The following is a 13245-nucleotide window of genomic DNA, read 5'->3' on the forward strand; positions in this document are numbered from 1 at the left end:
TGCACTGCGGATCTGTCTGTCAGCTCTTCCAGTTCATTGGCTGTCTCATTGTGTTCGCTGTTGGCCTCTTGGGGTTTGTGGAAGAACTCCCGCAGCCTCATTTGCCTGATGAATTCCTCTGTGTCCGCTGCGAGACTGATGGGGTCCATTTTGGTGGTGGGGCAGAAATTGAGCCCTCGACTGAGAACTTTGATTTCATATGATTGAAGTGTGTAGTCCGACAAGTTGACAGTGGACTTCCCTGCAGTGGAACTGTTTTCTGCTGTGGTGCCGGGAGAGGCTTGGCTGCTGGTGGTGGTGGTGCCGAGTTTCTCAAGTTTCTTGGTGTGCGTGGAGATGGTATAGTTCCTTTGTCTCATCTGCTTGGCAGAGTTTTGCAGCTAGTCTGCATCCTGAGTGCAAGTTCCCAATCCGTCCATCGCCTATTACCCTTTGTTTCCTGTTACTAAGACAACATTTCATCCAGTTTGCCACATTATTATCCTGTAACCCATGGGCTTTTACTTATTTGACCAACCTGCCATGTGGGACCTTGTCAAACATCTTGCTAAAATCCATGTACGCAACATTCACTGCACCATCTCCATCAACCCTTCTTGTCATTTCCTCAAAAAATGCATTCACGTTTGAAGCAAGACCTTCCTTTAACAAATCCACGCTGACCATCCCTGACAAGTCCACGCTTTCTATGTGACAGACCACCTTTGGGGTTTGTGTCTGTTTAAAACAAAACCCAGGCTTTATTTAAAGTCCAACATTTCCGTCGTAATTCCATCATTGTGACACTGTGGGTGGGGTTTTATGGCAGTGCTCATCCCAAAAACCATAAAATCCCACCCAAGGTCAACGGATCTTCTCATTATCCACCTCTTGCCCGCTCCGATTCCCATAGGGGGCGGGGTGGTAAAATTCCGGCCTACATCGGCATTCCTTCACTGTTGTTGAGTAAATTCCTGGACCACCCTTCTGTCAGCACTGTGGATATATCCGCACCTGCATGCACTGCGGCAGTTCAAGAAGGCAGCTCACCACCACCTTCTCAAGGGCAATTAGGGTTGGGCAACAAATATTGACCCAGCCAGTGACACCTAAATCCTGTGAAAGAATACAATAAACGTGACCTTGGATAAAGAAGTGAGTGAGTGTCAGTAGTTGGTGGGCAGATGGGGAGGTGAGGAAGTGTATAGACTGCAAGATAAGTTGGTGTGATGAGTGACATGTAGGAGTAGTCTTAGGAAGTTCTCGCAGATGGAGGATGTGGTTAAGAAGGCATATGGTGTGCTAGCCTTCATTAATTGAGGGATTGAGTTTAGGAGTCGGGAGATAATGCTGCAGCTTTATAAGGCCCTTGTCAGACCCCACTTGGAGTACTGTGCGCAGTTCTGGTCGCCTCACTACAAGTAGGATGTGGAAGTTATCGAAAGGGTGCAGAGGAGATTTACGAGGATGTTGCCTGGATTGGGAGGCATGCCTTATGAGGATAGGTTGAGGGAGCTAGGTCTTTTCTCCCTGGAGAGACGAAGGTTGAGAGGTGACCTGATAGAGGTGTATAAGATGTTGAGAGGTATAGATAGGGTGGATTCTTGGAGGCTATTTCCCAGGGCTGAAATGGTCGCTACGAGAGGACACAGGTTTAAGGTGCTGGGGAGCAGGTACAGAGGAGATGTCAGGGGTAAGTTTTTCACTCAGAGGGTGGTGAGTGGAATCGGCTGCCATCGGTGGTGGTAGAGGCGAACTCACTGGGGTCTTTTAAGAGACTTCTGGATGAGTACATGGGATTGAGAGTCATAGATAGGCCTGATAGGTATGGATATAATCGGCGCAACTTGTGGGCCGAAGGGCCTGTTTGTGCTGTAGTGTTCTATGTTCTATGTAAGTTAGAGTGGGTGAGACACACAAAGCAGGATGCTGTAGAATGTGCCACTGTACTCATCTTTCCTGCCCTGATTAAATTATTACTTCTGAAGTTGTAACCGCGAGTATTGCACCGCAGTTCTGTAGCTGCCTCCAAAGAAATCTCCAGTATTTCTTCACCCTCACTGAGGCAGATTACTTCCCCCTCTCATCAGGAAAGAATGTGTTCCTGTAGCGTCCAGACTGCACTGTCAGGTCAAGGAGCACCCGTGATTCAAAGCACCGTTTTTTTTGGTTTATTTATTTGTGTTACAAGTAGGTTACAATAACACTGCAATGAAGTTACTGTGAAAATCCCCTCGCTTAGTCACATTGGGCTTTATGACATTGAATTGTTTCCACTCTTTCCCCACCTCAGTAATACACTAAATGTCATCCTTACAGTGCTCCTTTGCTAATGGAGTCAACTTTTGCGAGTCATCATCATGCTCATTCATGCCAGTTGGTCAACAAACCCTCAAGTCCAGTACAAACGTGTTCCAATCAGCCCCAAGTGAAGTTCCCCAAAAAATTGTTGATCCAGGTGAGACCCCTTGATTTGTCACCAGCCCGATAGGATATCCCCAACTTGTTACAACCCAGCTTTGGAGGAATGGCTGCCTCTATGTCTTCATTCAATCCAGTCTCTGCTGGTAATAATAAGGTTTAATCTAACAATGTTCCCTTCCCCTTGGATATCTTTTCCAGATCCAACAGAAAAAAGGAGCCAATTTAACCAAGCTTTCTTGAAGTAAGATGGAGCACATTTATTAACTGCCAAAACGGTAAGGAGAATTGGTAAGGCACATGCATTTAAATTCATACAGATAAGAACTAAGAACTGAGTCCAATAGGAAGCAAATATAAATATAAAAATGATAGCTAGCACTCCTCGAGTTGTGAGGAGTAGAAGATGAAGTCTTACCATCATCAGGAATTGATTCCAGTTTCTCAATGACTTCTGCAGTTGAACTGTTGGTTCCATGATTTAGGTGCGCGGCGGTTTGATAGAGAGATTTCAGTTCCCTTTCCAGTTTAATCTTTTTGCCGGTTGGTTCGCAGCCAGAGAAAGACTTTTAAACGTTCCTGCAAAAGATGACTATTTTTTGCAGGGGCTCCGTCTTGGGTCACTGTATCACACATCTTCAGTGTGCACACACGCACACACACATGCACACACGCACACACACACACACGCACACACACACAGTCCGACAGACACATACAGGCAGGTAGGCCAACAGGCGAGAAAGCCATCAAGAGGTTAACCCCCTCTTTTGTGTACTCCCGCTCGGAATTCACTCGTCAGTCTGGGAAGACAGTTGTGCCAAGGATCTGTTATATGAGATCACCATAATGTTTGTCTTTACTGAAGACAGTAATCAGGCTTTTCAATTATCTTGTCCGGAAACATTGAGAGGGGTTCCATTGTCTCTGAGGGAAACATCCTGCAGCCATTCCTATCAGTGGCTAACTGTACGTTCTCAGCTATCTTCGGGTTTTGTATCCATTTTATAACTTTTAATGTCCAATATTTCTGTGTATAGTTCCATGATCTTCTTCTTCCTCATGGAGACATTGGGCCTGATTTGACCATCAAGTTGTGCCTGTTTTTGGGCGTGGAAACTTGGTAAAGTGGGGCATGAGTTGAGTAGCGTGATCCGCGCCCCCACCCCCATGCCAGTTCTTCTTTGGCCAAGGCCGGAAACTGTCCACGATTGGGGCTGTGCCCGAAATGGGTGCAACAGCCTTTTAAATGCATTTAAATTGACTTTATGGGCTGCACACCCAACTTTACCGGCATTTCCCCCTTAACCACTACGTTCGCCCATCCAGAATTGGCGCAAAACAGACACGCTCGGTCCGATTCGGGCATTCCATTTAGCGAGGAGGTAGGTGCCGATGGCTCTCTGCTTGAGATCAGTTGGGGGGGGGGGGGGGGGGGTGGTGGAGGAGGGGTCTGCTGCCACTCTACCTGTGATCAGTTGGGGGGAGGGGGGGGGGTCCGCTGCCACTCTATCTGAGATCAGTGGAGGGGAAGGGGGGCGTCCGCTGCTACCCTGCATGAGATCGGTGGGAGAGAAGGGGAGAGAGGCCCACGATTAGTCTGGATGGCGGAGGAGAAGGAGGTCAGTAATGTTAGTGGGGTGGGGCAATGCCTGTGGGGGCCAGGAAGAAGCATTATCTGGCCTGGGAGGGATGCGGCAGGGGAGCCACATTCCGCTATTGTTTTTCTGCGCATGCGCAATTGGAGGCACTAATCACAGCTGCAGGATTTCGGACTCATCAAACCCTACCCGTGAGCCTCTACAGTGCGATTCAGAATTGCTGTTTTTTTTTCAGGCAGAGTGCATATGGGGATGCCTGAGAATGGGTCTAAAAGTCAGATCTGAAACACTCCCAGTTTCAAGTCCATCCAGCACTTAAGAATCAAAATGGTAAAATAGGGCCCCATAGAGTCATAGAGGTTTACAGCATGGAAACAGGCCCAAATTGTCCATGTTTCTTGAACCAGTAAGCTAATTCCAATTGCTCACATTTGGCCCATGTAACTGTCCAAATAGAAGACAAGATTGTACCCACCTCTACTAATATCCCTGGTACGTTGTTCCAGGCCTCACCACCATCTGTGTGAAAGAATTTCTCCTCTGGACCCTTCTGTATTTCTCCCCTCTCACCTTAAACCTATGGCCTCTGGTTTTGGACTCCCTGACGTTTGGGAAATGATGTTGACTACCTAGCTGATCTATGCCTCATCACAGCAATGATGTGGGTATGCCGGCGTTGGACTGGCGTAAACAGAGTAAAAAGTCTGACAACACCAGGTTTTAGTCCAACTGATTTATTTGATAATAGACTCACAAGCTTTCGGGGTTAGTCCCTTCGTCAGGTGAATGGAGAGTTCTGGCCTCAGACAGAGCATATAAAGCACAGACAGTTTAGAGATTACTGATTAGAATGCGAATCCTTACACCTAACCTGCTGTTCAAGACCTGAAGTGGCTGACAATGTGAGTGGAAGGAGCACTGATCACAGGTTACAGAGATGTGTATTGGCTCCAGACAGTACAGTAAGTGAGGTTTTGCAAACCCAGGCAAGTCACAGGGGTTACAGATAGTGCGACGTGAACCCAAGATCCCTGTTGAGACCGTCCTCGTGTGCGGAACTTGGCTACAATGGCACACATGAGGACGGTCTCAACAGGGATCTTGGGTTCACGTCGCACTATCTGTAACCCCCGTGACTTGCCTGGGTTTGCAAAACCTCATTTACTGTACTGTCTGGAGACAATACACATCTCTTTACCCTGTGATCAGTGCTCCTTCCACTCACATTATCAGCCACTTCAGGTCTTGAACAGCAGGTTAGGTGTAAGGATTCGCATTCTAATCAGTAATCTCTAAACTGTCTGTGCTTTATATGCTCTGTCTGAGGCCAGAACTCTCCATTCACCTGACGAAGGGGCTAACCCCGAAAGCTTGTGAGTATGTTATCAAATAAGTCGGCTGGACTAAAACCTGGTGTTGTCAGACTTTTTACTGTCATCACAGCAATACAGTGACTACCTGAAAAGCCATTGACCAGCATGTTGCAGGGTTCTCCATGCACTGCCATGCCCTCCCACTCCCAGCATGTCTCCATGTTCAAATTCCTTACCCCCTCCGCAATCATCGAGTAATATCATCAGTTTTACTTGATGATCTTAAAAATATGTATCTGCCACAGCTGTGCCGTTGAGAAATGACTTCTTAACTTGACGATCGAATTGCCTGAAAGGTTGGTGGAGGCAGAGGCCCTCATAACATTTAAGAAGAATTTAGATACGCATTTGTGATGACAAAACATACCAGGCTATGGGCCAAGTGCTGAAAAGTGGGATTAGAACAATTGGGTAGTTTGTCTTTGGCAGGCACAGCTTTGATTAGCCAAAGGGCCTTTTTCTGTGCTCCGTGACCCTACGACCTTCATGGCATTTTGAAGTTAGCCAACCTACGAGAACCACTTCCAACTGACAAAGAGAATTTTTCTTTATTCTGTAAATTATATCATCATAGTCAGCCAAATAATATGAGTTTATTTTCTGCAATGTCTCCACGAGAAACTATTTCTTAGAATGACTTTAACAAGAAGTTACTTAGCCAAGGAATTCAGCTGTACAGACGGTTTCATGTCAACGGCTGTCGTGATGGAAAGCTGGAAAGAACACTTTGATTATATATTGCACCTTCAACATAAAGCTTCCCAAGCCGTCTCGGCGGTCTGTTGTCAGTCATAGGTTGATATGGGACTGCCTAGGAAAAGCTAAGTGACCGACAGAATGGACAAATGCACACCTCTTACTTACAAACACAGTGATCCCAGACAGACAAAAGGGAATGCACAGATTCTTATGATGAAAGGGGGGAAATGGGTTTGATTTTCAATCCAGGATCGGGGATCAGCCACCTGGATCATTTCCAAGTCCCACTGCGTCTGCACGCTAATGTCACTCTATTTTAAAATGCAGATCCCCTAACTGGGCTGAGGTGAGAACTGATTCCAGAGGCAATGCTCAAAGACAGCCCTCATCTTTCAGACTCGAGGAGGTGAAAAATTAGAGGGCCAGCAACCTCCTGTCACAGACACGTGGACCCAAGTCAATGGAAATCATAGAATCCGTAGAATCCCTACAGTGCAGAAGGAGGCCAATCAGCCCATCAAGTCTGCACCAACCACCATCCCACCCTGGCCCCATTCCCATAATGCCACGTATTTACCCTGCTAATCCCCTGACACTAAGGGGCAGTTCGGCGTGGCCAATCAATGTAACCCACATGTCTTTGAAGTGTGGGAGGAAACCGGAGCACCCGGAGGAAACCCACGCAGGCACGGGGAGAATGTGCAAACTCCACACAGACAGGATCCGAGGCCAGAATTGAGCCCGGGTCCCTGACCCTGTGAGACAGCAGCGCCAACCACTGTGCCACTGCGCCGCTACAATGGATTGCTAGTTTCACCCCAAGACCCTCCCACCAACATGCATCTCCGCACCCCCCCCCACCCCCCCCATTCCTGCCCTTGCTTTGAAAGCAGCATACATTCCAGAGATGGTGTAGACCGACAGCTCATCCAGGAACGCAGTTTCCATAGTATGTCCATTGCCTGTTTCTCCCCTACACTAATTCAAAATTAAGCCTGTGAAGAGAGATTTGCAAAGGTAACTGCTGAACATATGTCTGTAGGTAGCTGGAGATGTGATCATCTCCAATAGAGGGAAGAAAATCGGGGATGTTCAAGAATTGGAGGAGTCGAGAGATCTCATGTGAGCTATTGTTCTGGAAAAGATTATAGAGATCGACAGGGAAGGGGCAATGAAGAATTTTGAAAACAGGGAAGAGGATTTCAAAATTGTGCATTGCTGCATTGAGATTGAATGCAGGTTAGCCAGCACAGAGGGTGATGGGTGAACAGGATTTGATGAGAATATAGATACTTGGATGACTGCCAATATCCAGAGGGTGCAAGAGGAGAGGTCAGCCAGCTCTCTGCTTCTTCTAGAACCCACAATTTTAGAGAATAGGAGAATTGTTCCTACTGCTTGAATTGCTCACTTTAAGTGTTATTCACCATATGTTATGTCTTTCATAACTTTGTATACATATCCATTTCCCCTTAAAAGATGTAATGGTCTCTGCCTCATTGTGTGTTATAAATTTCTACGCGTAAAGAAATTTCTTCGAATCACTTTTGCTTACTCCATTAGTCACAGTTTCAGACCGATAACGCAGAAATAGGTTTTCCCTATTCACTTTCTCAAAACATTTCAAAAACAAAAGTATCTATTAAATCACACTTCTCTGCTCCAATTAAAATAATCCCAGAATCCGAATTCTCTCCCCAGGATTTAACACTGAGCAGGTTTCGGGGAAGAGCAAGCATGAGAATGCCCTCACTGGTCTAACTTCCAGCTTTACGCCCTCACTGGTCTAAATTTCAACTCCAAGGCCTCATTTGAAATGCCGCGAGTCCTCTTCCTGCCTAGAAAGGGTCTGAACAGAACGCAGGGTTGTGCCAAGTTGTGCCTGTTTCTAGCTAACTGCTGTAGAACGAGTGAGGGGGAGCGCAGAAAATCCAGGGTCTCGGGCAGAGCTGAAGTACTGTTTGTATCTGTGAGTTGAAAGATACGCTATCTTTGTTTGAAGTCCTCGATGTCACTGATTTAAGGAACCCGTAACCTTCCACGACTGGGAAGGAGGGGGCCTTGGAGGTATTTTGCAGGAGGGTATGTTGAGAGAGGAGGGGTCGTTCTGTCGGCTGTCTGGATAAAGCAGTTCCTGGTTCCGCAAAGGAAAGCATTGAACTGAACATTCAGACTAACTGCAAACTTGCCTCACGGGAAACCGTGGCTAACACTGCCGACACCTGAGGAATTTCAAACACGAATTTGGTTCAGCGCAAATTGAACTTTCAAAGATGTTGAGTGGGATTTTTAAACTGTTCCTAACCAGGAGGATCGCCCACTGATCCCCCTGCAGAAGGCCCATCTCACCCCCTTCACCCGCAGATCCCCTGGTGGTGGAGTGTGCCAACAAACTGGAGACAGTGACAGGCCTGGAAGATTGTGCTGCTGGCCATTCGTGGGACATGGCAAAACACAACGTGGGAAGCTTGCAAGGGAGTGTTCCCAGCATGGAGAGGCTGGTAAACGCCACAGGAAATGACTGGATCTTGACTATCAGAGGCTGTATTGCACGGATAGAATCCCTGCAGCGCAGAAGGAGGCCACTCACCCATCAAGCCTTCACTGACAACAGTCCCACTCAGACCCCATTCCCGTAACCGCATATATTTACCCTGCTAATCCCCCTGACACCAGGGTCAATTTACCATGGCCAATCAACCTAACCCGCACATCTTTGGATTGTGGGAGGAAACCAGGGCACCTGGAGGAAACCCATGCAGACATGGGGAGAATGTGCAAACTTCACACAGACAGTGACCCTAGAGCGGAATTGAACGAGAGGCAGCAGCGCTAACCACTGTGCCACCGTGCAGTCTCTAAATTTAGATTTCCTTTTGCATTCCAAGTCTGTCACTGTTCATAGGAGTATTTCCTGTAATGATCCAGATTCATTAGACCACAACTGGGGTTGGATTAATAAGGAATGCTTTTTTACTCTGAAATATTTCAGAATCAAGCAAGGAATGTTTCCATTTATATTAATGAGAGTGACACAATGTCCTGCATTGATCCAATCACAATTTTAATTGCAATCTGTTACTATCTAAACACGTTCTGAATCTTAGTTCAATCTTTATCACACATTGTTTCGTTTGTTAAATCAATGATATCGGTCAATTGCAAATATTTCTTGTGTTAGAACAAGTTTAAACATTGGTCAGGAATTGTGCATTAGACGGAACTGGCTATCTGGCCTCAAAATTGAGTCAGTTTTCAGAACTGTCTATTTGGCGCAAGCTTCTGCGCAGAGTCATTTATGTTTGGCAACTAAAGCATTTTCCAAGAACCAGCGCAATCATGCAACATCTTAGAAAATAATATATGGCCTGGTACAGCTGCTGGCCTAACTACAAATTAAGCGGCTTTGGTCCAAGTATTTAGTCTTGGCCGTCGGTGCGTTATTTGATTTCAAATAACTAAAAATAACTGCAAAACACTATAGCGAACCATAGATTGGTGTACTACAACAACTTGTATTTAAATAGCAACAATGTAGGTTTTAAGGAGTGTGCTAAAAGAGCATCGGGAGAGGTGGAGTGAGGGAATCCTAGGGCTTGGGGCTTGGAACCGGGAGCCAACATAGATCAGAGAACAAAAGGGTGAAAAGAAAAATCAGTAACGTGGGAAAATAAGAATACTGGTCTGAACTGTTACTTCCTCCTGGGCAATGGGACTTTTGTGTGAATTGAGACGCAGGGAACAGGGTTTTGCGTAACCTCAAGTTGACGGGAGACAAAATGTGAGACTCCAGCCAACATTGGAACAGTCGTGTGTGGAGATAACAAAGGTCTGACAGAGGCAGGTGAACTGAGACAGGTGTGAAGTCGGACGATGTTATAGGGGCAACCTTCGTAATGGCACAATTCTCATTTTCTTAGTAAATGAATATCTGCGGATGTCCTTGCATCTAAAACAACTTAACTTTAAGAACACGCTTCAGAACCCACAAAGAAACACATTGGCCGGAATTTTACCACCCCGCCAGCCGTGAGAATCGGGGCGGGCAATGGGAAGATCTGTTCACCTTCGGCAATTTACTATTTCGGGATGAGCGAGGCCGTAAAATCCTGCCCGCCCAGCGGAAACGCATCCAGGGGGTTAAACTGATTTGTTGGTGAGGCCAGTTTGCTGGCCAGGACCTGTTACTAATGCAAACGCTTGGGATTTTCCACATTCATGCAATAGCAGATAGATTAATCAGAAGATATAACTGGAATGGGTCCAGACAACAACACTGGCTTAACAAGCTCATCTCCCCATATAACCAATAAATATCAATCCCATCTGGACACATTTTCTGTAGTATGAGAGACAAACCAGCTCTCGCCACCTCAACTAACATCAGAAATACGCCCGCCACCAACTTGCAAGGTGTTTTTGATTGTTTCTGCTTAGGCACAGCCATTGGAAGTGTTTTGATGAGCTGCTGCACAAATTCAAGGGGCAAACATGGATTTGGTGAGCGGAGCCCGTGGTTACGTTGCCCTTGGCGCAGCAACATGACCAGCAAATAGAGTGGGGACAGTAGAGAGGGGAAACTCTGAAAGGACGGCTCTCCACAGAAGGACCCAATTTACCAAGGGTTTGGACAGAGCACTCCACCAGGATTTGCACTGGGGAATCACTGATTGACCTCCATGTAGGACCTGGAGTGTAGGAGCTCCCTAGTGATTGGTAATTACCTTACCAGGTGGAGCTTGTGTGCTGAGCCCTTTATAAAGCAGGACCTGGAGCGGGTCCATTATTTTACTGTCCCGGTTTGTGTTCACCACAGGCTTGTGGTTTGCTTTACTTCATTTTGTGCAATAAAACGCTGTTCCTTTTACAGCTGACCCCTGGTGTTATTATAACCTACTTCCACCTGATCTCGGAGTGTTGTCTGAGGTAACTCACCTTCAACAAGGAACTTTACCAGCTTGCTCCTGGAACTTCACACCAGGACAGTGATGGCTGTGAAGATCATTGTTGCATCAAATGCTTAAGAACATGAGAAATAGGAGCAGGAGTAGGCCTTCTAGCCCTTCGAGCCTGCTCCGCCATTCAATAAGATCACGGCTGATCTGAAGTGGATCAGTTCCACTTTCCCGCTTTCTCCCCATAACCCTTAATTCCCTTGTCTATCAAAAACCTATCTACCCGTGACTTAAATATATTCAGCGAGGTAGCCACCACTGGAGAGTTGGTATGTAGCAGAAATGCTTGTGGGTCAGAAACTTTCTAGGAGGAGCCGGCACCATCTCAAACATCTCCAACTATGCTGCCCATTTGGGTGTTTAGGAAATGATGGAGGAGAAAGGATGAGTGGGCATGTGGCTTTGCCAGGATAGTAGGAACATTGACAATTCAGGTGGTCCTGAATGCCCCACGTCTGCAGGGGGATGTAGACAATGTGCATTTAGTGTCTGACTACTCAAAGTATCATGTTGGTGAATGCCTATCCTGGAGGCGTCGACAATGCATTTATCCTGAGATAGTCAACCTACTTTCAAGTCACCCACAGAGGCTGACTACTTGGGACTGTCTGGATTGTCAAAGTTGCTTCCCATCGAGGCGGCATGCAAATTTCATGCTGTCTGTTCATTTGCATGACTGTAGCCCCACGTTAAACATGTCATGGAGCGACCGCATGCCTGAGCAGGAGGAACAAAACCACGAGAGGCTCAAGCTTCTCAAGTTCGAACAGCATGTGCCCCTAAAGGCAGCCTGCACTTCTTCAAGGGGAAATATATTTTGGCTAGTGTAAGTCATTCTAGCACTGAGCTTCCACTGACAATAAGACAGGAATGGTAAACAGTGTGCTCCAAGCTTCTGTGATACAATGGTGGAGGCCTTCATGCAGGAGGTGTACAGAATAAGTGCGATCCTCTATCCACAGGGGGATACAATGCCCTAGTGATAGTATTGGTAGACTGTTAATCCAGAAACTCAGCTAATATTCCGGGGACCAGGATTCGAATCCTGCCACGGCACATGGCGGAATCTGAATTCAATAAAAAATATCGGGAGTTAAGAATCGACTGATGATCATGAAACCATCGTTGATTGTCGGAAAACCCATCTGATTCACTAATGTCCTTTAGGGACGGAAATCTGCCGACCTTGCATGGCCAGGCCTACATGCGACTCCAGACTCCAGCAATGTGGTTGACTCTCAACTTCCCTCTGAAATGACATAACAAGCCATTCAGTTTCAAGGACAACTAGGGATAGGCAATAAATGCTGATGTGGAGATGCCGGTGTTGGACTGGGGTAAACACAGTAAGGAGTCTCACAACACCAGGTTAAAGTCCAACAGGTTTATTTGATAGTAAACCCACAAGCTTTCGGGATTTTCCCCTTCATGAGGTGAGTGGAGAGTTCTGGTCTCAAACAGAGCATATAAAGGCACACATATAAAGGCATATAAAGTGCCTCTGAGCTCGACAGAAAGCCGGGTGCAAATTTAGATCGTCTCCTCCATGCTCCTTGCCAGAGGCAGTGAGCTTTTTGGAAAGCCTGCCAAAATGCCCCATATATTTTTGTGTGTTCTCATTGGCCTTTGGCTATACATTGCCCCCAGTGAAATCCTCATCTGTGTCCTCTTAAGGTGGGACAGATAGGTGACTTTGCTTTCTAGAAAGCTGGGACCTATCCTCAGGATTCTTGGACCCAAGGTCTCATTGTATGCAGGTCCCATTGCTCAAGTCGTCCTCCAAAGTAAGCACAATGTCAGTATCTGAGCTGGTGGTTGCCAGTGCAAGAGCAAGTTTCTTCGTCAGTCCCATCTTTCTCTTCCATATCTTACCCTGAATGAATAGAAAGCTGCTTAGCAGGCAGAAAGCAAAGAGTTGGAATAAATGGGTCTTTTACTGATTGGTAGGCAGTATCTATTGAGGTACCGCAGGGATCTGTGCTCGGACCCAACTGTTCACAGTATATATTAATGGTTTGGTTAGGAAACGAAATGTATTATCTCCAAATTTGCAGATGATACAAAGTTGTGTGGGAGGGTGAGCTGTGTGAAGATGTAGACATGCTACAGCATGATTTGAACCGGCTGAGTGAATGGGCAAATGCAGCATAATGTGGATAGGTGTGAGGTTACCCACTTTGGTAGCAAAAAATAGGAAGGCTGTAAATTGAGAGAGGT

At 46.4% G+C, this 13245-nt stretch overlaps 1 protein-coding gene across 1 annotated transcript in view; it reads left to right on the forward strand.

Annotated features, from left to right (window-relative positions):
• Positions 1 to 2594: 2594 nt before the first annotated feature.
• Positions 2595 to 13245, forward strand: part of LOC145346415 (collectin-10-like) — a 139978-nt gene continuing 129327 nt past the window's right edge. The window contains exon 1 of the mRNA XM_080193582.1: positions 2595 to 2678. The gene's annotated coding sequence lies outside the window, so the exon portion shown is untranslated. The remainder of the gene's footprint in view (positions 2679 to 13245) is intronic.

The sequence above is a fragment of the Carcharhinus amblyrhynchos genome, chromosome 8 (assembly GCF_965287045.1).
Source record: "Carcharhinus amblyrhynchos chromosome 8, sCarAmb.v2.hapA, whole genome shotgun sequence".
In the NCBI taxonomy this organism is placed as follows: Eukaryota; Metazoa; Chordata; class Chondrichthyes; order Carcharhiniformes; family Carcharhinidae; genus Carcharhinus; species Carcharhinus amblyrhynchos.